Below are 19,117 nucleotides of genomic sequence, written 5' to 3'. Positions count from 1 at the left end.
CGATTTATATTTTCATGTTGTTTAGGAAGAGACAGCTAAAGTTGTTCAGAGGGACAAAAAACGCCACAAAATCAAATCAGAATGTCAAAACAGGTAGCATTTTAAAAGACTAATTTTGGAAAGATGCATCATACACACAGCATCCACAAACACTGCTTTTACTTGAACCATTTCAAGTTAATTTGCACTGAATTCTAATCAACATTACCAAATGTTTATGATCCAGGATGTTCTGTGATTGAGCAAGGGTGTTTTCCTTTTCTTCTTTTCCTCCTGATGGACATTGCCATGAGAACTACAGCGAAATGCATTCCTCCTACTCTGGTAATAAGGTATATATTCGATTTTAAATTATAAAAGGCAATACTTTTTTTGGTGTTGTTACTTTTAGTAACACAAATCAGGCCAGCTGGAGATGTTATCTCTACCCTGGAGAGTCTTGTGCAATGTTTTAAATTGTAAAGGGAAATGAATGATTCTAGCTTTTATGACAACACAATTCACAGTGACTTCTCCTGGTATTATTTTTCTGGGAATTGCTGCACACTGCAGACTCACATAAACTTCTATGAGCACCTTGAGAGAAATATGCATTTAAAAGTTTATTTAGGCAAGGTAAAAGATTACACTGAGAAGAATACATTAGCATACACTAAGCAGAATAGAGCCAGATCTCCACTCTGGCTTCATTTTCCTCATGCATAAGTGGACAACTTATTTTAAAATTCCTACTTCCAATTGGATGCAAAGTTCTAATCTTCACATTCCAGTCAAGCCCAACAGACAGAAACACAAATTCTTTTGTGAGAACAACTGAAAACAGTTCTTCCCAGGCATCGTGAGTGACAACCTGAGTGACATAATTGTAACTGGGTTTTATTAAAAGTTTCCAAAAGTAATTTAACAATATTGATACCGAAAAAATAATTTCTCAAGCCAAAATAGGAGTAAGAATCACAAGGGTTTCTGTGGATTTATTATACATTAGTTCAGTTTAGATTCTGGGATAGATGGCACAAATGGAACACAAGCAGTGAAGGTTGATAAGCCTGAAGGAATAACACTGACATTTTGCAGAATTCTTGTGTCTTACAGGCAAATTTTTCATTCTAAATATCCTCTGTAACACCAGGCTGCCCACCTTCCATTTGACATGAAAGTGCACCTCTCTCCTAAACAACTGTTTGCAGACAATAGCAATTATAGTGATTTCTAAATCCGTGAGGATTTCATCAAATTGCTGCACACCCCGAATTCCAATGAAAAAACAGGTTTGAAAGGAAAATGGCCAAGTTCCCTTTCCACAAATGAGCTTCACAAATAGGTCTGTGGATACTATAAGAGAGGGAGGAGAAGAACAATTTGGAAACAGCACTCAGTAGTAACTGGTGGCTGAACACAGAAATATACCCTGTCATGTCCTCATATTCTAAGTTCTTGCTAGAACACGTATTCCATAAAATCCAAGAGATTTGACCCGAGCTATCTCAATTCACTTTCAGCCCACATTCCATCCATAAAAAGACCATAACTAAAGTTCAAATAAGGATTCTGACAACATTTAACGTCCAAAGATCAATTTGAATAAACATCCTTAAATGAAATTTAAAGTCAGTCATGTCTCAAAATAGAAATTATATAAATTGCTCTTTTTCTATCTCTTTGTTTTACTTCCCTAGTTGTATTCTTCAAACATTCAAAATAATATTAACCTTAGGGACAGACAGTTAAGATAACTCTATCATCTGGCACAGCTGGCAAGAAGCAATGCACAAAAAGAATGGACTAAGAGTTCGTTCTGCAGTAGGAATTGGTATTTTGATATTAAGTGTATCTGAAGAAATTACAGCAATAAATTTTCTTCACTCAGGAGAAATATCAACCTCGTAGTTCTGTAGTTCCTCAGGAAACTGCTGGAAAAGAAATTTGTTTCTCTGGGGAATATGGAAAGAAGTGGACTCGTGTACCAGAGACACTTGAATTTATCCCTGTATCTGTCTTGAATGTTATATATTTAAATATAAGATTTGTAGATAACAGTAGTCAGCCTTCTCCCTAGTGTGTTGCCATCTCCACAGAAACATACAGAGCTACTCCCTTAAAAGAGAAACAAACTGATTTGACTGAAAATGAGGATTTTGGTTTTCTCACAAAATTGCAAAGATTCCTCAGAAAAATAGATAAAAATATTTCCAGTTTGCTGATTTTATTACCCAGTCCAGTTTTAGGCAAAGTGTGTTTTCATGCACTCCATCCTGAAGTGATAAGTAATCATTCCATCTTTTCCTTTGAATGGAGTTCAGAATAAGCAATTTTAAAGAGTTCTTAGGTATAAGCATTTGCACAAATAAAACTGACAATGGAAAACCAGTAGGAGCAAAGGAGCATGGGACACAACGTGGTTGGTCTGCTTTGTCACTCTCCTATAAGAGGGGAGAGAAACTGTATACGCTACATTGCTTATACTTTATATATAGACAAAGAGCAGAGGTTAAAATACCATTTAAAAAGTAATTTTCCACATATGAGACAGAGAAAGAGGAGTTATATTTGTTTGGTTGTGTTGCCTTTTGTGTGGTCAGGGTTTTTCATATATGACAGAGATTTTAATAAGCTTTACTTAATTGCTTCTGAAGGGTTCTTGCTGGAACCAATCCCTGCTCTTTAAGAACATAACAGGCATATGATTTTTTGTAAATATAAAACAATTTATTACCAACGTGTTCCAAAGCTGCATTCTTCTGAGACACTGGAATATGAAGAAGACTGGTAGAAATTAGCATAGGAGAGCAGTCCATAGGAAAGGAGTCTGTGTGGGAGCTGTGCAAGTGAGCAGACAAAGCTCAAAGTTTTGATAGGACAACAGAGATGACACACAAAAATAACGTAAGAAAAAGACCCTTAATGGCAGAAAGAGAATGGTGCAAATCTCCAAACTCAGCAAGAAGCTTGGAAACAGTGACCTGTCATTGCCCTATTCTGTCCCTCTGCACTTCAATTCCTTAGTTTATTCTGGTCTGACAATTGCAGCTTCAGTCTTCTCGAAGCAATCAACAAGTCTATTGCTCAGAAAGAACATCAAACTGATTGTTAGAGCTAAATGGTGGTTTGTCAGGTTGCCAGAATGATTCTTTAGAGGAAATACATTATTACAATTTTAGCAAGTCCATTAACGTTTCAAGTAGCACAGGCATTCATTGTCCCGTGTCAGTGTTAGGGGTGCACACCTACTCCTGGGATGAGGGATTAACTACTGCTGTAACTATCCTGCTTCACTTCCTTGGGCTTCCAAACATCCTCCCACAGGCACACATAAACTCTGCTAATTCTTCCCTGTTATGCCGTCAAATGCCAAAGCCTCAATTAAGATCAGAGCCCCAGTGATCAAGACCCAATCCTTGCCTCAGAGAGGTTAAATAGCCAAGACTGGCAAATGGCAGGAGAAATAATGGGGGAAGCTGGAGATAAAGTTGCTTGCCCAGGGTCACAGAGCAGGCCAGGAACAGAATCCCTATCTCCTCTTCCCTTCTGAACAGGTCGCCTTTTTTATCACCTTTGGCTGAACTTTCTTCTTTCCTTCTTCTTCTCAGATATGAATAATTCATTCTCCAGCTCTTAGGTCAAGATTTCTGTTCACATATGATAACATTAATCAGACAAGAAGTTTTATGCTACCATATTAAAAATACTAAAAAGCATGGTAAAATCAAAACTTTTCAGCTAAGAACATTGCTGCTGGTTTCTTTATCCATATGCATTTAGAATTGTTTCTTTTTTACTGATACTGGTGTAATTAATTCTCTCTCTGCCTGCCCATGGCAAGGATTTAATTTCTGCAATTCATAGCTTGGAACATGAAGAAATTCTGCATTCAGATTAGCTGCAGCACTTCCTTTGCCCCGTAAGTATTTTGAGTTTGTAGAGATTATTCAAATGTGATAACAAAATTCAGTAAAGGCAAACTGTGAATTCTGCTGCTAATAAGAATTCATCACTTTTACATGCAAGACTGGACCACCCCTCCAAATGACTTAAAGCCCAAAAGAAATTCTAATAAGTGGACTCGCTCCAGATAAACAAAATTGTTTTCTTGTCATTAACTAGACTAAGTTACTGCATTGAATAAAATTCACCAATTTGATGTCTGGAAGTGCTAGATAGAGCTCCTAACTGTGTTAATAAACTGACATTTTTAAAATGGAGGTTGTCCATTGCTCAATTACCCTAAATCAGTTTGTCAAAGAGAGTGTCCTTTAGCTACCTTCTGTTAATTACAGTATAAAATACAAAGTAGTTGTAAATAACATGTCCCAAGACTTTAATAGAAATGTTGGCCACTTTATCTTCCGTCATTCTATTTGAACTCCACACCCAGATTCTCTACTTTCCTGGTGACATTTTCTTTGAAGGGTACAATAAAAACTACTGCATAATTATAATCACCCGTATCAATAAGGACACCATGAGATTATTACTAAGGAAATAAGAAGGCTACAGTGGACAGTGAGGATGAATAACAGCAACAGTAGATTCCTTTCCATTGAGCAAACTGATGGAGCACATCTCCCACAGCAAAAATTGAAATTTCTGGGCGGAGTAGCCCCTCTTATCCAACCATCAGCCTCCAGTGAAAACTGCAGGATATTGGGATTCCTTTGCCTAAATGTCACGACTCTTTGCACAGAGGTTGGTGTGAGCGCAGGTCATATATAACCACCCTCCAACACTCATGCAAATTACTTCACCTAACTTTAGATCCTGAAATACACCACACCAAGTAGTTCTTAATAGTGTACTTTATATAATAAAATTTCAATGTAGCATAAGGTTGCAGCCCCGTGAAGGACAAACAGGAGCATTGCTATAGCAACTGTATGAAACCACTCTAAGTGAGCTGGATGGGAGTGAGAATGATGCATGAGGTGCCTCTCAGGAAGAATCCTGGTTGCTGATGGCTGGTTTCAATGCACCAGCTCCAAGGCTGCTCAGTACCCTCTGGATTCCAGGTGATAAAAGAGGAGACAAACTCCAGACAAACGGGAGGCTGTCCCTCGGTCAGTACGGCAGGTGGGGTGGCACAGCTCTGTTAGGGTGCAGTTCAATGCTGTGACAAGTCAGGGGATAAATTCCTGGGATCCAAAAAAAGGGCAGGTTTCCCCAAATAAAGCATAATTCTTGTTCGCAAACAGTTTTGCTTATAACAAATCCTATGTCAAAAAGAGAAGAGAAACACAGAAACAAGCCACAAACCCAAAGAATCTTCGAGCTGAACAGTGACTTTACTGAGTAACATGTTATAAATCGCCATGAGTGTGAGTGAAGGGTTGGACACAATGACTTCTGGAGATACTTTAGAATCTACATCATTCTCTGGTTCTGTATAAGCTGCATGTTTGGTCTCACGTCCAGAGCTTGCCTTGCCCTTAATTCAGGCCCACATACTACTTCCCTTCAAGAGAAAACAAATGGAAAAGGGTTTTGAAGGCAGAAAACTCCCACTATTTGCTCATGCTTAAATTAATTGAATTTTCAAATAAGAAGCAGAGAGAGAATATGATTGATTTTTTAAAAATCTATTTCTAGAAAAGCTCCTGTCACTTTTTTCTAAAAAGAATTTCAGAAAGTGGTAGTGGCTGTTTCAGTTCCAAGCAAAGAAACGCTTGAGACCTCAGGATTAGAAACGCTAAAGAGAGGGTGCTCCTACAGAGAAGAGAGCAGACAGAAGGTGTGTGGTTAACTTACTCACCGTTCACACATACCGGCATAGAACTTAAAAGAATAAGTAATCCATGCAGCCTTAATTACATTACATATCCTTAATCTAAAAGCCTCACGTTTTCTGCAATTTTCATGGAATTCAAAACATAAATGCTTCATTTTTGCAATAATTTTCCCTGCTGCATTGTCTTTTGAAATCCAATAGCAGTGTGAGCAGACAGTACTACTAATTAGTCTGTAGTCATTAGAAGACAGGTTGAAAGATGGACTAGCAATAAAATCAAAACATAGAACCATATTACTATAATAACTATTTGAGCTAATACTATGTATAATTGAACTTCTCTTGCCAGTTTAAGTTGATAGAATCCTGAGTGCCTTATGTTAACATTATAAAACCAGAAACATCAGGAATTAGATAATAAAGAATAGGTGCTAAATATGACATTTAACCTCGGGGCAGAAAAAAGGTCGTGCCAAAATCTTCCCACAGGTAGAAACTGTGTGTTAAGCACTGAACTGCAACTTGGCTCTCACCATTTTCAGCACTGTGCTGCCATAGGGGCATGGGAGGATGTGCAGCAACCCTTTGCTGTGAGCTGTTCCTTACCTTTAAGTGAAGTTTAACAAAAGTGATCTAAGCCAAACAAACTCTTGCCAGCTGGAGAGGAAGGAGGAGAGATCTCAGAATGTCCCCAACTACTATCAGACATTGGCCTGAGTGGCCAAAGTTACAATCAACACTTCTGGCAAATTAATTACTTTGCAACACACAGGAGTGAAGAGAAACAACCATTACACACAGGAAGGACTATGTGAGTATGAGTATTTATTAAATCTTCCAATGAAAGCTGTGAGTTCACATCACTTTTCTGGCAAAGTACTATTCAGGTAGCTGAAAGGAACAGGACTCGCCTCCCATTTCAATTGACACAAAGGCATGGTGGCACTGTGCCTTTACATTCCTTAAAAATGTTAGAAGGAAATCAATGTTAAATGGTTCAAAAATTGACCTAGGAGCCTCCAAAACACACTTTTTCCTGAAAGCACTTTAAGGAGCATCCAGACTCTCTTTCCACTAATTTCATTTATGCCAGCCAAGAAGACTCAAATGTTTTACTGGCTGAAGCACCTTCAAAATCTGGCTACTGCTTTACACAGTAAAGTTACTCTTAAGTAGGATTCTCTAACTGATTTTTGATCCAAGTATTGCTTACACTCAAAAATTCACTACAGTTTTAACACACTGATTCATTTAAAGAGGCATATCAGAGACATGCATAAAACAATTTCTTACCTGTTTTAGAGTAGGTAAATGAAAAGCACATAAAGAGACATTTTTGGAGTTTGGGTGTGTCATGGTTTGAGAAAGCCCAAAATCCAATTCCTTAGCTCCATTCCCCCTCCAACATCTCAACCTAATGTGAGATGGGCTTTTCCAGACAAAACACACCAGACTCAAAGTGGGGGAAAGGGAATATATTACAATGACTGTACAAATAAATACCATATCACATTATACACATGATCACAGCTATCTCTACCATGACATATGTATTTACAATGATCAGATCTCTTCTCCCCTCCAAATAAAAGTCCAGGAGGGAAAGAAGGACAGATCCCTTCCAGTCTTTAAACAGCAGGATCTTCTAATGCAGCAGGTTTCTCCTCATCTCATGCATGCAGCAGCTGTGGCTGGCTTTCTGCCAGCACTCACGAGGGAGGTATCCAAGCCTCTCTCGGCCCCGTCGCCTCCAACCGAGGGGTCTTCCGTGGGCTTCATAACCCCAGACAAGGTCATATCACCACGTCATATCACGAAGACACAGGGGGGTCTTCGTGACGGTCTGGTATCTCCAGGAGACAAGCTCCTTGCAGGGCCTCTGTGCCCTGTCTCTCAGGCTGCCACCGTGGCAGCAGTGCAAGGGGGGGGAGAGCCAAGGTCAACTCCCCCCGCATTCCTCTGGCCATCCCGGTTCAGCTCCGGGACGTCTTTTGAGCTTCTTAGCTCCTCTCTCTCTGGTGCTGCATGTCTAAAACTCTTCTCCTTAATAGGAGTCCATCTCCCTCTTTTCTCAGAGGGATCTCAAAGGAGTTTTGGGGGGCTGGTACAGTCTTACCCCCAGAACTCTGTCTCTCAGGCTGCTGGCTCTCTTTTTCCCGGCTCTCCTTCCAGGAGTCCTTTCTCTGGTGCTGCATGTCTCTGTTACTTCTCTGGTTCAGGTCTTATCTCCCCTGGCTCTCTGCCACCGTTTCTCTGGTCAGCGCCGGCTGCTGCTCTGGCCCCATGGAAAAAAACATCTCCCGGCATACTACAAAACACTTAGTCCAGTCTAGCACTGTTCCAGGTCTTTGCATTCCCCCCCCAGCCTGGGGCTGGGGGGCCCCAGAGGGCCCAAGGGGCTCAGAGCCCCTTCCTCGCGGCTCTACAACATGGCCACCCCTCCAACAACAACCAAACTACAACTCATCTCTTCCGGTGAGCTTGTGGGATGTTGACATTTTTGCAGGAGCGCCCATTGGGCAGAATTTCAAAACTTCCAGGGGTTTCCACCCCTTGGGGTCTACCACTTTTCTTAGCCTCTGGGGGAAAACAAGGTCCAAACCACTACAGGGTGAGGTTGCAGTGGGACATGAGGATGGACACAACACAAATTTTGGAAAATCAGAAGCTATTTGCAAATTTCTAGTTTCATTTATTCATATTATAGATGAGGATAAATATCAAGGAATGCAGTTTATGTTTCCCACCTGCTGTCACAGAACTTGGAAAAACTGATAAACTTTTCTCAGTTTAGTACTACCATAAGGAAACCACATATAAGTTTTTGTCTAAACAAACATTTTGCATCTAGAGTAACAAAACAGAAGGAAGACACAGCTCTTACCTCATTCTTATGTGCCAGAAGGCCCAACGGTGGCCTGCAACTTCTGAAAACAACTTTCTGCCACCTACAAAACCACAAAAATATTTACTATTCACAAAAAAAGTCACATTCACACCCATCACCAGTCTGAATCCCACTTAATACTAAGCACTCCATTCCAAGTGTGACAGTACCAGTACCTTTAACCCCCAGCCCCAAAATCTGAACTACTTTGAAAACAGACTGAAACTGGTTTATTTCCAGAAACTTCAACTTTATTATTTCTCCACTCTATGAAATAGTTCACATGAATAAACTACAATCTAGATATATCTTCATAAACAAAGAATTAATTTATGGTAATATAATTAATTCCAACCAGGATATATTTGCAGGAAAAGCATCTCAACTAACTTGATGAGATAAACAGTTGATATTAAAAAGAAAATTGCTTGATGTAGTTAGAATTTTATGTGGATAAATTAGACCTAGTCCTTTCTGAAATGTTGACTGAGAACCTAAAGTGAAACAAAGTCAATACATGTCACATGCTAATCAAATTACAAGCTGATTAAGTGACAAATCTCAGCTGAAAGTCAAAGCAGAAAAACCTCATCAGGGGAGCAGGGTTTTTAATGGGCTCCTGGAGGCTCTACAGGCTTTTGATAATTGACTTTTTACAATTAGCCACCTGATGGGAAAAAATAACTGTAAAATCTGGAGATGAGACTGAGGAAAAAGTAAGGAAGGGTATGTAATGGATGTACAACAAAAAACACCAGTGGAATCCAGAGCAACAGGCACTTTAACACTATTAAATGTAAACATAGGCAAACATTTTGGCACACAATGCTGGGAGAAGGAACCATTCTGAATTACTGTGTCACAGGATACCAGTAGGAACTCCAAAGTGTTTCACTTGTTTACTGTATTTTGTCCTCTGACAGAATGAACTTCAGTTCTTCAATGTTTTTAATTTTAAAAGGCTACTACATGTGTGTGAGAGGGTTCATCTATATGTACATACATGTATATACAGTAGGATGTTCTTCCTTGGGGTAAGAAATATGGGGAAAGCCTGCTATTTACACAAAAAGATTAACATGTTGCCACAGAGATTTGATTCATTTTTTTTATGGATCCAAATTCCTTCTTAAGGTGAGGAATTAAATTAAACACTCCTGTGTCATGACACTCCAATCAGTGTGCTAGAATGAGTGACAACCAGTAATTCCTTCTCTCCAACATGTTCCTGAGGACTAGGAGATTAAGTTACAAAAAGATACAACCCCAAACATGCTGAAGATGACTAAAACTCCCCATAAGTCAAAATTCTGTTTCTTAATTCTCAATATATTACTGTAATTTCAAAATCATTCATTTCTCTTACTATTAAACTTGTCTTTAAAATATGTAGTTTGAAGAGGGCCATGGCCAGCATTTTAAGCATCTCCAAAACAACCTTTTGCAAAACTGACTAACAAAAAGCAAGCAAAACCACAGCCTATGGGATACCTTGAGACCACGTGCCAGCAGCATGATTACAGTGAATCAGAAATGATGTGCATGCACACTGATTTCTCTCATCAGGTTCAGAAACACTGCAGGCAACCTCTTCTTCACGTACTTTGTTTTCAGCATCATATCCTTGTTTATAAATTCCAGCAGTACCACAATAGATACAATGGAAATTACTTGCTAGCAAAGAAAGTACAAGATTTGTAGAACTAAAAATTAGTTTTCCTTGCAATAGTCAAAAGTTTGGCTTAAAAGCTTCTGTGAAAGGTAACAATTGTCCTTTCTTCAGATAGGACCTTTTCATAAATAATAAATCATATCATCATATTCACTGGCACAGGTTGCCAAGAAACTGTGGATGCCCCATCCCTGGAAGTGTTCCAAGATTGGGTTAGATGGGCATCTGAGAAACCTGCTCTAGTGGAAGGTGTCCCTGCTCATGGCAGTGAGGTGGGAACTAGATGATCTTAGAGATCCCTTCCAGCCCAAACCATTCTATGGTCATGCTAGCTTAAGAACACAACTAACTATTTTCTTCGAAAGCACAGTTCTCAGAAATCAGTTTATTCAGCTGCACAGGTTAAAGAAATGAAGGGGACTGGGGGTGGGGGGACGTGTCTCAGAAGTTAACCAGAGGTATAGTTCAGTTTCAGAACTGGAACGTGGTACCGTTTCATGTTGGATACAACCCAGTGCCCCTTGCTAATTGCTGTCAAAAAAGCAGACTCTCATTCTCACCCTCTGCCCTCAACCACTTGTTCACAGTCCTCTCCCTACCCTGGGGCTCCTGCCCATGCTGATCTGAGGAAAAAAGCAAATCCAAATAGCAAAACAATCCCCATCATCTTTCTATTAAAGGACACAATCCAGTAATATTTCTCAAGTTATTTAGGGACCCAGAGAGCCATATATATGTTTCCAAACCCAGCCCTTGTTTGTTAAAAATCTGCAATGTTCAAATGAATGATGGGATTCAAACTTGATACTAAATGGCACATATGCCTCAGATATGACTATAGCCATTAGTGTTCGTATCTAATATTCCAGTAGCTCCTGTGGTAAATTTTTTCCTGTAACTGAGAAGTAATTATCACAAAGTTATTGGGTTATCAGACTTCTAATGATCCTATAATTGCTTTCATTATACAATTGATTTGCCACAAATGCTCATATTACAAATATTATTGACCTCCTGCCACTCCTATAACATAATTAAAGCTGCAGATCAGCTTAACACATTGCCCTCCTGTGCTGCTGAAGACACATGACAGAAGCCACAAAGTACCTGCAGAGTCACTTCTTGGCTCAGCAGCAGCGTGAGACTCAGGGCAGATGTTATTTTGCCATCTATTCTCTGAATTCTTACTTTCTCCATACTTTACCTTAGTGTTTCATACCTTAACTCTGTTTCTTTATTTAGCCACACTTCATTTACCCCCACTGCATCATATTTCTCTCCATGTACAAAACTTACTTCCTACGCTTCAGTTTTCCTTTGGACGCTTGCTACGCTTGTGCCAAAACCAAATTAGTTTCTGCTTTCCATTGCCTGCTATTTTTCTTTTTGATAAAGTAACAGCCCAAATAATTCACTTTCTTTTTTTTTTCTGAGTGTTCGACTTCTGCCTTTTAGCACAATTATTTTTCCCATTCATTTCTCTCTGGAGATTTTGCTGAATCTATCTGAAAGTTCAGATGAAGGAAGTGCAAGTACCACATCAGACTTGTTTTAGCAGCACCCCCATCCCAGCCTATTAAGTTTGGTAGATTTAGTGGGGCATTCTTACCTTCCACAAGCTGCTGTTCTGAAACAACATGACAGCTTTGTGAGTAACCTTTTGAAAATGAGAGCCCTAAAATCTAATATTATTAATACATTTATTCAAGGTTGCTACTTTCATATAAACCTAACATACAAACCCATCTTCTCCTTGTTTTTCTTGTCTGACAACTGAAGTTTAACTGATTGAGGATTAAGTGCCTGCAAGCCACGGGGAGTTAATATAATTTACACACTGACTCCTGAAAGTCTGTGAGGTCATTAAACTATCCATCTGCCTACATGTCTTTTCCTGCATCTCAGCGATGTCCACACTTTAAAAGCCATAGAGTATTACAAATGCAGAATGAGGGAGGAAAAAAATCATGTTTAACATTATTCTATCCTCTAGAACCAACCCAATATGATTAAGAATTAGAGGACTAGGGAAACATAGTACTATAAAAAAACCAGATGTCCATAATAGTAGAAATCCTACAGTGTGAGAGTTAAAGTATATCTTTTAGGTTGTAAAAAAGGAAGATAATACCAAGAACAAATAACCAAAAGCAAATAAAAAAAAATCTAAAATACACAAACCATTAAAAACCCTAGAGGTAAATTTTGTTCAAAAAAAGTTAAAAATAACAAATATTTTATGGCTTTGGCCATTTCTGGCATTTAAGTTACTACATTACTAAATGAAAAGGAAGGAAAAAAAACTCCAACATTTCCGTGACAAATATATGAATCACTGTTGTCTGAAGTGAGAAACAAATATCCAGTAAGTCTCTAAAATATCTCTATTTATAGCCATAATTCTTGCCTGTGTAGGAATCTGAAAGGCCATGTCAGGAGTAGACTACATCTGATTCCAGGAGCAGAATAACAGCACCAGACTTGCACTGAAGTTACACCAGTGCTGATCACTGAAGTCAAGGAAAAGAGAACAAATCTGGCCCATCACTCAGTAACCACACGCCCATTTTCTCATAGGCAATAAGAACATTAAGCAGTAAACATGCAGAGGAATTTTAAAAGGCAAATTTCAGAATCCATACTGTAATTCTCTAATGCCCTTCACATTATGTCACCTTTTAGCTGTTTCCAAGGCTCTCCATAAATTACCAATATTATACTCCAAGAATATCTGGCCAGCTGTGTGATGGTTTACATCAGCAGAAGAGGTCTGCAAACAGGTGGGAAACAGCTGCCTCATTTATCCTACACACCACTCATTTAGATCACAAAAGTGACAGAAACAATAGGAGAAACACTCCTGTGAAGCAAGAGTTACAATCTCTACCTTAAAACTCAACTTTATTAGTAAGGACAATTGCATATACCAAAATATCGTTAATCTGCTTATGAGAACCACCAATGCCTGAATATATATGGTAGCACTACGGACTTGAGAAGAATAGGAAGCATCTTATCTAGCTCAAGGATTTAGCAGAATACCCTCAAAAGAGACCTAAGTGCTAGGCAACCTCAGCCATGGAACTCAGAACAAACAACACAGAAGATCTGGAGGTAGAGAGGCAAAGCTCTCACATAAAAAATAAAGCTTATGTCACATAAATATTTCTAACTGCTACTGTGCTACCAGTTGCTTAGCAATGTCCTCTGCTCCAACAAAAAACTGTCTTTTGTTCACAACAAGTTCTCTTCCCAAAGATGTTGATAGCTGTACTGGGGCTTTGAAGTCACTTGGCAGGACAGCTGAGCTAATCTAAGAGCTCTTTGCACACCACTGTCTGTCCTGCTGCTTGTCTCTCTCCAAATTGCTCCATGCATGGCTCTGCAGTCCTGTCTCCCTCCATGCCCTCCCTCCAGCAGTTGGATTGATTGCACCACATCCAGCTCCAGCCTTGTGACACGGCACCGAACTGCTCCCTCTTTGCACTTGTGTGGGTTGTGCAGCTCAGTGAAATGCAGCAATTCCCGGAGGGGTCAGATGAACAGGGCTGGAGCCGCACGCAGGCGCAAGTGGAAGGAGTGGAATTGCATCTTTCAGTTGCAATTCTGTTGGAACTGATGGAACAAGCTGTTCCATCATTTTAGACCATCTCCCCCAGCTTCAACCATAAGCAAGTGTGACTGGAGATTTGATTCGACTTGCTATTTACAGACAAAAAAAAATGTTTTCTTGTTACAATGGTGGAGGAGAAAGACAGCACTGCCACACTACCAAAGTGTAAGAGCTCTCCACAGGAATTTCACTCTTCAGAAGAATATTGTCTCTTCTCAGAGAATATTCTCTCTTCTCACTCAGCTGGAGTGATTTTTAGCTGGCTGATGATGCTCCATGCAGGGCGATGGAAGAGTTCAGACAGAGCCAAAGAAACCCATCAAGCGGGTTTTTTTGCCAGCTTAGAGGCAGACTTCTAACAAAAGAATTTTCTTTTCACGTGCTCCCTGGCATATCAGTGTTCTGCCCATGACTGCACAAATAAATTTAAATCCTATTTCTGAGGCATTAAATTTCTCTCTAGTGTGCTCCATTTAGAAGCAGTTTAGAGAACATAGGGCTAATATAAGACACACAAACAAAGTTTCAACAGCAGGACCAAAATTAGAGACTTAGTTTAAAAATATCCAGAGAAAGTTTCTTTCAGAGGATTCATCGTTCATATAGCAAGGCATGGTCTAATGGTGAAATATCCATGTGTGGGTTTTTCCATAATGCAAAGCACAATACTTAGAGTTATTCATTTATTTCTCCTTCCTAGAATCCTGAAATAGCATTTCTACCTTTGAAACTCAACTGAGCAAATACAAAGACACATCTATTTTACTCTATCACAATCACAGGAATTTCTTTCCCCCAGAACCCCACCAAAATAACAGAAACAGTTGCATTTGGTGTAACAGTAATTCTGCATTATAGATGCCAAGATTTTAAACTAGTTGCATTAGAGATACTTTCCTCTGTTTTAATCAGTTATCTGCTAGTAAAAAAAAAAAATCAATTTTCTTTCTAAATAATCATTCTACTTTAAAAAAATAAAGAGACAACAAATTAGATGATTATTGCTGTTATTTTCTTGCTATTCTGAGTCAAATAATGACTTTTGGGAATATAGTTCTTTATTTTGTGGCAAATGAAGCAATTAACTTTCACCAGCACAACTATTTCTTAGTTAGATGATAACAGCAGTCCTGGAAGTTTTTCACACCACATTCACATACATGTAACCCCTTTCCCTTTCTACACATAATCTAATGACAGCTACAAAATCCTATGGATACTGTAGGTCCATCTTTTCAAAGAGGATACATAGAGAAACTGACAGAGGATTATTGATTTTTATCAGATATAATTAATCACTCTGTCAAGTACAATTCCTTATTCCTGTGCTAAATTCAGGTTCAATTGGCAATAACCACTCTTGACCAGACTCCCATCAAACTCTCCGGTACGTGTCACTGAGCCATCCATCACTCCATTACACATATAACGTAAAGATGTAGAAGAAAATTGGTGTTGGAATACATTCCTCATACAAAGCAATCCCATAAAATACCTAAAGAACAATGCAGCAAACTACAATAATGACAGCAGAAATTGTAACCTGCAGAGTTTATATGTCATTTCCCTCGACATCTTAAAACAGGTTCTGTCAAGCTCACCAGGGGATTACAATCATTACTAGTAGCCTAATGATACTATGTTGGAAGGTGTGAATGGTTGCCATCAAGGGAGCTCGCGATCCAAAGGCAATCCTAAGACTTCAACCAAGCCTGCAGCAGTGAATCTCTGAAAGCAGCACACAGGCTATTTGATGGAAGGACTGCCAGCCTCTCCAACACCAAGGCTGGTAGTGTTTCACAGGCATTTGGACAGTGCCCCTAACTAGATGCTCTAACTTTGGGTCAGCCCTGAAGTGCTCAGGCACTGGGGGTTCTGTAGGTCTATCCATGAAAATCAGTGCTACAAGGGTCACCAGCAGCCTCTTGCAGCGCTCACAACATTCTGGCAGAGTGGGCAAAATCTCTGAGGTTTATAACGCTAGATATTATTTCTGCTGCCCAATCTAGATAGTGCCTCTATTTCTGAAGTCCTGACATTTGAGGTTATTTAACTGGAAGTGGAAAAGTCTCCCCTTGATCACCAGGAAAGCATGACAGTACAGTAGTGCAGAATGAAAAGCCTTATTGGAGAGTTTCCTGACACAGCACAGAATCAGGCCTGTGCATTTAAAAGGCAAAATATGAAAGACAGGAAAAGTTACCACTGAGTCATTTAAACAACTTACCCAGCCCTTGAACCAGACAGAAACGGGAAAACTATTGAAAATCTAAACCTGAGTTTCTCTGTTAAATCTCATAGGAACAAATCATCCATGTACTTTGAACAACTACAATCAGCTCCAGGTAAAAAAGACTTCAAGGCACTCTCAGGGCTTTACACCCTTCAAAACCCTCAGAAAATTGCTAAAAGCAGATGCGTGTTTTGTTATACAGCATTTTGTATGTTGGTTTCTTAGTTTATATGACAGTGAAAACATTTCACAGGACAGCAGATTCCGAAGACAACCTTCTACACTTTAAGGTGAGCTTAAAAGCACTGAAGTGCTGGTGAAACAATAGCAAGTTATTAGACCTGGATTTTATATGCTAGGTTTCAATTGGACTGGAATTGATTTAGGGGGAAACAAACAAAAAAAAAAGATCTTATTAAAAAAAGAAAAAAAATAAAAAGCTTTGCTAAAGACTGCTGTCAAATAGGTACTTCATCCTCCTCCCCCTCAGTGGGTTGGTCTTTCTGCAAGATCTGCTCTACAGGGTTTCCCCCAACCCTCACAATAATATGCATGAAAGACCCTCTCTAGTACATCCCAAGCACCAGGGAAGAAACCCCCACACACCCAGCAAAAGGACAGGAGGAAATGAAAACTAGTTTCAGTGAAGTCATGCATTAGCTGACTATGATCTTGAATATTTTGACTTTATTTCAAACACGATGATAAAAAAAAAAAAAAACCAAAACAAACGAATTTTCTGCAGACAAGTTTGCTTTATAAGAAAAAGATCTCTTAATGGAACAATTTACTTTTGAAAAGATATTTCAAAAGTAATCTTCTCTCCCAGACTGTAATTTACAAACTATCAGGTTTGTTCATGGCATGCAAAACCACTTGTGGTGATGAATCATACCAAAGGCATATTGGCCAAATAAGGTTTTCCAGATCACTGCAGAGATGAAGAGTTATCAACACACTATAGAAGACTTGACTTTCCAGTGGTTTTACTTCCCTGCTTTTCCCTGTGTACGTTTCCTTTCCCCAGTGAGAAGGTGCCCCACAGCTAATCATACCGAGCACTACCACAAAATCAAAGGAGCTTTCACTCAATTCAGGATTAAAAAACTGCTCAAGTCACTGCACAGAAACACACAGGTCTGTATTTCTATTTCTACTGCATAGCACTGGCTTTGTCCAGACAAGTGCACCACTTTCAGATCACTAACTAGTAACTCAAGTATTTCTAAATTATTCATTTGTGCTAATCAAAAGAAAAACCCTTTAACTTTTTTCCTCATAAAATAATTTGGTGTTGCCTATTACCTTCTTGGAAAATCTAAAATATCAAACCTAGATGAAGGGCATGAGAGCCCAGGGACAGAGACACATGGAACAGTCCCCTGAAACCTGTGGAACTCAGCTGTTGATGGAGACTCATAAGAGCCACAAATCTCATGGCTCTCAAAACACAATTTTTATTACTACATTAGAGCATTTTTAATGCTGCAGTTGCATGAAGGAGAAACAGTAACCTGCAAGGAAAAAACAATGCTACAGCTATCTCAGGAAAGAAAATAAGGCAGACCAGAGGAAATACATGTCTTCACATTGTGACATAATTACTGCCAAAGTAACTAACTCTATAATTTTTGTACTTTGTCTTCGAAGAATTTCCAAAAGCACAAACGGGAATCGCTCCAGCTCTAATTGCTCTTCAAAATATTTTTTTCTCATCAAATTTCATATTGTTGTGTATTTTAAAGCTTTAAAAGCATTATACAGCTGTGATATTTTAGATAAAAAGGGATAAGTGACTATACCTGCCCCTAAATAACTTCTGCATTCTTACAAGTCCTTCTTTTGTTCTCCTCAATTTAGTAATTACTGTCACTGCAGAAGAAGGCTGTCATTTTTCTTCCTTCATGCTTCGAAATTAAATCCTGCATGTTTTATATTTAGCTCTTGTTTTCTTATTAATTAGCAAATTTGTAATGCTGACAGCCATGACACAGACATAGGACCTGTGCTTTGCAGCTCCCTCTAACTGTTCTAGCAGAAAGAAAAGAAAAAAAAAATCACACCTCAGCTCTTTTTGGCCTTACAGCTCACTTGTCAAGATGCAAACTGTAGAATTTGGGGGTTTGATGGTACAGCATCATACAGTGAAGAGACTTTTGATGAACTGCAACTCCAGCTCACAAATGGGCACGTTAGTTTTGCCTCACAGTACACATATTGGAGTTCCTTTACAGCTTTACAATTTGTATCATTCATATATGTCTAAAGGAATACTCTGAAGTGAACACTCTACACGCATTAAAACCATAAGTATGAGCAATTAACTGAAAGATATAAATCTTCCACGACTGAAAAAAATGAGTAATGTGTCTTCTGACTAATGGACTGCAAACGCTATAAAAACCTCAGGCTTATGGAAGTGTTCTCCTCCCCAGCCCCTAGAGCTTTCCAGACAAATATCTAATTATTTGAAAGTACAATTTCAATATAAGAATAATCTCAGCAGATTGCTGTAAGTAGATATTGATGCATTCCTACAAAAACGTCTTCACTGGTTGTAGAATCCATTTACACTTTTTATGCTTTTTATGTATTTTTAAAAGTGCATTTTTTAAGTCTGCTATCAAAGACTACACATGTTCTAATATATAATTTTAAATTGCCAAAATTTAAACCAGTTAGAAATCACTCTGGAATTGGCACGAGGCCAGTAGAAGCTGTGGGGAGCTGGTTTAGACAAAACAATCATAAATCACATCTGAAAGTTTAATAAAATACTTCAATACTGAGCAGCATTTTAATTATTCTATTAAATAAGAGATAGTGCTTATAAAAACTATTTATACTTAGTAATACCATTTAAAAAACCCAAACCCAAGCAATTAAAGAGGAGGAAGGAGTATTAAAAAAACCTAAAATTAAGGGTTATACATCCCTGAATGAGCAAGACCCCCACAGAAGTTCTTCAGTTTGGGGAATTAAAAAAAGAA

The 19,117-nt window shown here is 38.8% G+C and overlaps 1 long non-coding RNA gene across 9 annotated transcripts in view; it reads right to left on the bottom strand.

Moving 5' to 3' along the window:
- The window catches only part of LOC127476888 (uncharacterized), a 554,098-nt gene that overhangs the window by 197,201 nt on the left and 337,780 nt on the right, over window positions 1-19,117 (bottom strand). For all 9 annotated transcript variants that reach the window (XR_007906755.1, XR_007906754.1, XR_007906757.1 and 6 more), the window contains one exon: window positions 8,607-8,670. This is a non-coding gene — a long non-coding RNA (uncharacterized LOC127476888). The remainder of the gene's footprint in view (window positions 1-8,606; window positions 8,671-19,117) is intronic.

Source organism: Manacus candei, unplaced genomic scaffold (genome assembly GCF_025592945.1).
Source record: "Manacus candei isolate 608988 ecotype Guabito, Panama unplaced genomic scaffold, ASM2559294v1 h1tg000050l, whole genome shotgun sequence".
Lineage (NCBI taxonomy): Eukaryota > Metazoa > Chordata > Aves > Passeriformes > Pipridae > Manacus > Manacus candei.
Note: the sequence above shows the minus strand (reverse complement) of the source record. Positions and strands in the feature narration are given on the sequence as shown.